The sequence below is a fragment of the Dipteris shenzhenensis genome, chromosome 14, assembly GCF_047967505.1.
Source record: "Dipteris shenzhenensis isolate YYH24624 ecotype China chromosome 14, Dip_SZ_1.0, whole genome shotgun sequence".
Classification (NCBI taxonomy): Eukaryota; Viridiplantae; Streptophyta; class Polypodiopsida; order Gleicheniales; family Dipteridaceae; genus Dipteris; species Dipteris shenzhenensis.
The window spans coordinates 46075652-46082652 of NC_141609.1; positions in this window are offsets into that span (position 1 = coordinate 46075652).

Below are 7001 nucleotides of genomic sequence, written 5' to 3' on the forward strand. Positions count from 1 at the left end.
ATCAGGTGGGAGAAATCGATGGTGATTCTCATAGATAACCTTATTCAATATGTCTGCCCGTGAGGCAACTAGCGAAGGACCACAAACAAGACATGCATGGTAACTCGATGAAGTGAGACCTAAACAATAGACACAATTAAGAGTTGAAGGTGGGTTTAGGATGCCACATCGATTGCCTACTCATAATTAAAAGGACAATGCTTACCTGAACACTCGCCATAGCCTGGGAAGTCATGCATCGTCGTCCACATCACATCCACATCAAGACTGCTTTGCAGTTGAATTCTTGTGACGAGGGAGGCCTACTTACATCATGCACCTTGATACCTCTCCAAAGTATCTCTAGCTCGTCAATCAAAGGCTCCACATAAACATCAGGATTTTGACTTTATGTTTCCTTGGAATTAGAAGGGATAACATAACATGTCCTTTCTTAATCGCCATAGAGGGTGGAAGATTATAATTCACCAATATCACTAGCCATACACTGTAAGAGGTGCTTTTGAGACCAAATGGGTTCACACGGTCCATACCCAATCCAAGTTTCAAGTTCCTAGGTTCTTCCTTGAAGCTTGGCCATGTGTCTTCAATATGCTTCCATGCAGGAGTGTCTACAGGAGTTCTCCACTTGCCATCGGTTGACCGATGGGAGGAATGCCATGACATGAGCTCTGCAATGGATTTGCACTTGAACATATGTTGGATGTGAGGGATTATGGGAAAATATCGTAGAACCTTACGAGGCACATCCAAAGTTTTGAGATCTGCTCTATATCTTGCCTCTCCATAAGTAGGACACTCTCTTGCATCCTTATGTGGTCCACGAAACAGACCGCAATCGTTGACGCATGCATGGATGCGCTTGTAATCTAATCCTCCAAGAGAGGTCACATGTTGCCTTGCCATATCTCTTGAGGTCAGTAATTTATTCTCCCTTGGAAGCATTTTACACAATAGCCTGCACATGAAGACCATAAATGAGAAAAAACAATCAAGTAATTGACCCACTAGCATAATTCACCATGTTTGTAAAATATACTTTAAAGCTTACTTGAGTAATGCATTTAAACTTTCATTGTTCCATCCATAGATGTTTTGCAAGTTTAGTAACTCAAGGGAGGCACGTAGAATAGAGAATGTGCACGCCTCAAACAGTGGAGTTGATGCTGCGGTAAAAAGATTGTCTTGCTCCATGCTATCATCCCTACCTGAGGATTGATGGACATATAAATCCCGCACCATATCATCAAACACCTCCTCCTCCATGGCCTCCTGAGGTAATGGCGGAGGGCTACTATCACCATCACTCCATGCATTCATAACGGTCCCTCCTGAAGATCCCACCTCATATCGTAGACGCTTCACCTTCTCACGACGAGCATAGAGCAACATATACGGGTGTGGCACTGCATCCTATATCAAATTAAAACGGGATCATAACTCAAACACATGAACACCCATAGGTATCTCAATCAACCTTAACTCTTTAACACTTACCATGTTTATAGTCACATCCCATTCTCCATACTTTGAGACGCGATTGAGTGTAATTCTACGTGAAGCACGATACATGTTTCCTCGACATCGATCACACATACATTTGATTTTTTGCTCCAACCACATTTCACGATGGTGGATATGAAGGGATTCATCCTCACTGGAGCTACTTGTTGAAGATGAAGATATCCTACAGATAAACAACCCAAAAAATTTGTTCTTGCATAAGCTATAAATGTCAAAACTCTATGGAGCGTCTAAAAGCATGTCTAACACCGCGTTTGTACTATGGAGCATGTCTATAGGCACCGCATCTAAAACATAGTTTAGATGCGATTATAGACACACGTTTAGATGCCCTTTTAGATGCGTAGATAGATGTGCAGATTGCGAGCTGATTTTCGAACCTACTTTTAGTGCGCTTGCTTTTCTTCACATACTTTTAGCGTCACGCGGCTTGCTTTCCTATTAACAGACACAGCTTCGGGCATCCACACTTATCTCCAAGCACCCACACTCATCTCCAGGCTTACACAATCATCCCCAAGCACACAAGAGAAGAGGGTGAACAAACAAGAGAAGAAAGAGAAGCTGAGGGTGAACAAGGAAGAGACACAAGAGAAGAAGCTTTGAAGAAGGACAAGAAGCTTCCATACCTCTATCCAAGGTAAGTCTCTTGACAGTTGATCTTCTTTCGAAGTTGCTCTCTTTGGAGTCATCCTTTGTCGTTTGCAGTAGGGAACGGATGTTTTTGGTACTAGTGTTATTCTTTTTGGGATCGGGTGCATGTCCTTTTCAAATTCTTAGAAAAAGGCGTCTGTCGGAGTGCATCTATAGATGCGTCTAACAGTGCGTCTATAGACGCGTTTGTATTATGGAAAAACAGAAAGCCATGCCTATAGATGCACTGTTTTTCGGAGCGTTCCAATAGTCTTATATGTTCTTCCCTTTCCCCTTCCTTTTCCTTCTCTTTCCCTTCCCCTTCCCCTTCCCCTTCCACTTCCACTTCTAAGAAAAGGATTGCATATTGAATGATGGAAATAAGTGATTGCATGAATGAAGAAAGGGATTGCATAAATGATGGAAAGGGATTGCATGATTGAAGAAAGGGATTGCATGAATATGGAAAGGGATTGCATGATTGAAGAAAGGAATTGCATGAATGATGGAAAGGGAAAGCATGATTCAAGAAAGGGATTGCATTTGTGAGGAAATAAGGGATTGCGTTCTCTTTTTCTCTCCTTTCTCCTCTCTTTCCTTCTCTTTTCTCCTCTCTTTTTCTCTCTTATCTCCTTTCTTTTTTCTCCTCTCTTTTCCTCTCTTTTCGTCTCTTTTATCATCTCTTTCCTTCTCTCTATTTTCCTCTCTTTTCTCCTCTCTTTCCTTCACCTTGTCTCTCTTTTTCCTTCTCTCTTTTATCCTCTCTTTCCTTCTCTTTTCGTCTCTCTTTTTCTCTCTTATCTCCTCTCTTTCCTTCTCTTTTCGTCTCTTTTCTCATCTCTTTCTTTCTCTCTTTTTCTCTCTTTCCCTCCTCTCTTTTCTCCTCTCTTTCCTTCTCTCTTTTTCTCTCTTTTATCGTCATCTTTTCTCTCTTTTCCCTTCTCTCTTTTATCCTCTCTTTCCTTCTCTTTTCGTGGTAATTTTCCTCTCTTATCTCCTCTCTTTTTCTCTCTTTTTTCCTCCTCTCTTTTCCTCTCTTTTCCTCTCTTTTCTCCTCTCTTTCCTTCTCTCTATTTTCCTCTCTTTTATCCCCTCTTTCCTTCACCTTGTCTCTCTTTTTCCTTCTCCTCTCTTTCCTTCTCTTTTTGTCTCTCTTTTTCTCTCTTATCTCCTCTCTTTCCTTCTCTTTTCATCTCTTTTCTCATCTCTTTCCTTCTCTCTTTTTCTCTCTTTCCCTCCTCTCTTTTCTCCTCTCTTTCCTTCTCTCTTTTTCTCTCTTTTATCCTCACCTTTTCTCTCTTTTTCCTTCTCTCTTTTATCCTCTCTTTCCTTCTCTTTTCGTGGTAATTTTCCTCTCTTATCTCCTCTCTTTTTCTCTCTTTTTTTCTCCTCTTTTTTCCTCTATTTTCTTCTCTTTTCTTCTCTCTTTCCTTCTCTCTTTTGCAAGAAGTAACTGCAAAGCAACATGCAGTTACTTCTTGCAAAATTAGATCCAAGCATAAACAAGATGACCATATATTAATAGCTTATCAAGTATGTGTAGTTTTGCATGTAAAGTACATATGTGCACTCTCTCTAGTAGGATAGGCAAGATGGGATCCTACTTTGGATCCTTCTTGTTTCAATTGGGGGCTAGTGTTTGTCTACAAGAGAGAATGTCATTCTTCCATTATAATCCTACCGTTTGTTTCCGTTGACAGCACATACAATATAGGCATGTGAATGTTGCATTTGCCCCTATATCACAACCATACAAACACTTGAGTGTCTTCTAATCACCAGCAAGATGCCATTCAACTCGAAATGTTTCATGGCCATCCACTGTCAATTATTGCCCCCCCTCTTGTCTTCTAGTCATTGATGGGATTCTCAAGTGATACAAACAACCATAAATCTATCTCATATTGAATTGAGAAATCTTGCTCAACTTCCTTGTCCCATTAAAGAAAGGATAAAATTTTATTCATAATACAAATGCTCACCCTCTCTAGCTTATGCTCTTTGACTAGCTGAGCTTCATCCATGTTTATAACAAATATGAGCTTATCATTGCACTTTGTACAACAAAAGAGAAAAATATTTGGGATATACAGGATATAGAAAATGAAACTAAGTAAAGTGCGATGCTATGATGGATTTTCTCTTACCATCTTCTATAATTCTATAGAAGCAAACATTGTTAAAAGCAAATGATTGCACACAGATTTCTATTAACTCTTCCAAGTCATTATGCCCATTACACAATGGTACCCTCTAAGCATTTCTCTTGTGCATTGGTTTGTTTCTTTCCATGGAAGCTTCACAGACCAAGGTGTGGGTAGTGGCACTATAGATTTATTATACTTTTCTAGAAGAGCAGCTTGAGATTTTTAATAAACAAATGTGTAAGCTTCATGACTTACACCAGTAGTGTCACAAGCTCCAAGCATCTCCTTTACATCCACAATGCCCTTAAAGTCCTTCATCACCTCTTTAGTAACTTGCACACGCAAGCTTTTGTGTCTTGGGTCCTTCAGTATCCTAATGACATCACTTGACTTCAATAAACTGGCTAGAGCATATGAACAGTCAATATTGTCTCTGTCCATTCTTCATGTCACATCTTCCATGAAGTTCCTAAAGAAGCACACAAGTGAAACTTAGCATAAACAATGTAGCACAAGAGAGTGAAATTCCATTGAAACACGGAAGAAGCAACCTTGTGGCTCGTATTCTCCTCTTTCTAGCACCACCATGGGTGCCAATGCATCCATGTATAGTTATTGTCTTTTCGTGTCCATCAATCCCAATGGTGTTTCCTTCATCTTTTACACTCATTGTATTCTCTTCTCTCGTTCCTTCTCTACGGCCCGCCATTCAACTTGGCCATATATAGAGTCTTTCCAAATCTTTTTTAGTTTCAGCTAGCTTATAGAGTGATTCTTGCAATTCTTATCGCTCCAAGTCCAATGCATGTCACTCCAACTCCAATGCATTAGCTTGTTCATGAAGATCCTTGTTTGTCCTTTGAAGAACCTATATAGAGTTTTGTATTGCAATAATGGTACTATTTTCTAAAAGTGTTGATTGTTTTGCTTAGGCTCTATGCACCTCGCTTACTTGCATAGCCATTGTCTGAGCATGGTACAATCAATTGCAATAACCAAGCAAACAAGAATGCCCATTGCCAAAAAAACCAAACAAGCTTATGCATTTATGAAAAGGATGGCTCTTTTGGGTGGCAAGATCTATAGGATACAAGATTCCTTCCACCCAAAGGTCAAGATGCTTCTTTCCTTGCAAACAAACACTGTGGAGCACATTTTCAAAAGTTCCCCTCAATCCCAAATTGCATGTGCCTTCATATTAAGCCTCCAACTCTAAGTGAGCCTTGTTAGAGACATCCTCGAATGGTGCCATGAGTAAAGGAGTATAGGTCATTGAGCTGCTCAACTTTTGATGTAATTGCAAGGTCACTGAAACTCTTGCAACAACAAAGTGTCCCAGGCCTGGTCAATGAGGGCATGAGGTGTTAGATATGCTTAATGCCCCACCCTCCTGGTAACCACCAGTGGTCCAAGGTGCTTAAGTTGTAAGGCCCCCATATGAGGAGAAGCCGTGTGTGAGCCCGGGACACTGGATGGATCCTGACTTGCATGTCAAATGAGGTCTATCAATGAGACCATTGATGGTCAAAAGGTGATTGTGTGGGAGCCCCTTACTCTCGCTGGGGTCTGGGGGGTCCCAGGGGGGGCAGCCAGTGACCCCCCTGGTGGGGGTTTGGAAGTGAGAGCCCTCGAGGCGACGGTATAGAAAATATTCTATGAATATTCCATGGACGACTAGTCGGTTCCACCGACTAGATTGACTGGTCAGCTTCACCGACTAGGTTGACTGGTCAGTTCCACCAACTACATTGATCCGACTACCGCCCTCATAGCTATGAAGAGGCGACCTTCCCAATCCATTGTATCAGTTCAGATCAGATCAAATCTTCCGGCAGAGATCTTCCAGTTAGTAGCTCTTCACCTAGTATCTATCTAGATATCTATCTAGATCACCATCTAAGCTCCACTGTGGGAGCGCACGGGTGGACGGAGCCATCATCTGTACTACATCAATATTAAAGGAAAAGTTTGTCCCTCTCTAGTTTGCTATGTACTCTCTATTCTTTGTTCAATTTTTGTTCCGCTGCGCCATGTAATTTAACATGAGGCTCATACAAAACCCACAAAAATACTTCATCTATTCGGAACTTGAACACCACCTATGCCTTGACTTCACTAGGTAGACTTCTGAAGTATCTCCAAAATACTCCAATCGTGTGACCAAAGTGCCACTACTATGTCATTAGCTAAGAACAAGAATAGGATAAGTTGGATGTGATGGATAATAGTGGAGCCAGAGGGTGAAGATGAGTGTGGAGGAGGAGATGAGGTTGGAGCAGAAGAGTGGAGCAAGGATGAAGCAAGAGATGAGGCTAGAGCAAAATATGAGGGCGAAGCACGAGGAGATGTCCATAGTAACAACTCCTGAGATTAAGACTCGATAGAAAAGTATGGCTTTTTCAAATCGCCTTGCAAGATGCAAAATGTGAGCAAACCAAAGCAGTGTAAGGACGTAGAAATCTTGAAAACGAGACTAAAAGCTCAAGGTTTAGATCAGGCAAAGAACTGCTCCAAGCAAGATGTGTGCTACAATTACAACTTCAATACCATGCCACTGTGTAGGAGCTTGCTAAGGCTATTGATAATTTGGTGAGACGATTGGCCCATAGGTTTGAATTGGAGGGTAGAGCGTCCTCTTACAAACTACCTACATAGAAGTGGTCAAAGAAATCAAATAGTTTGAAAACAGCTATAGGA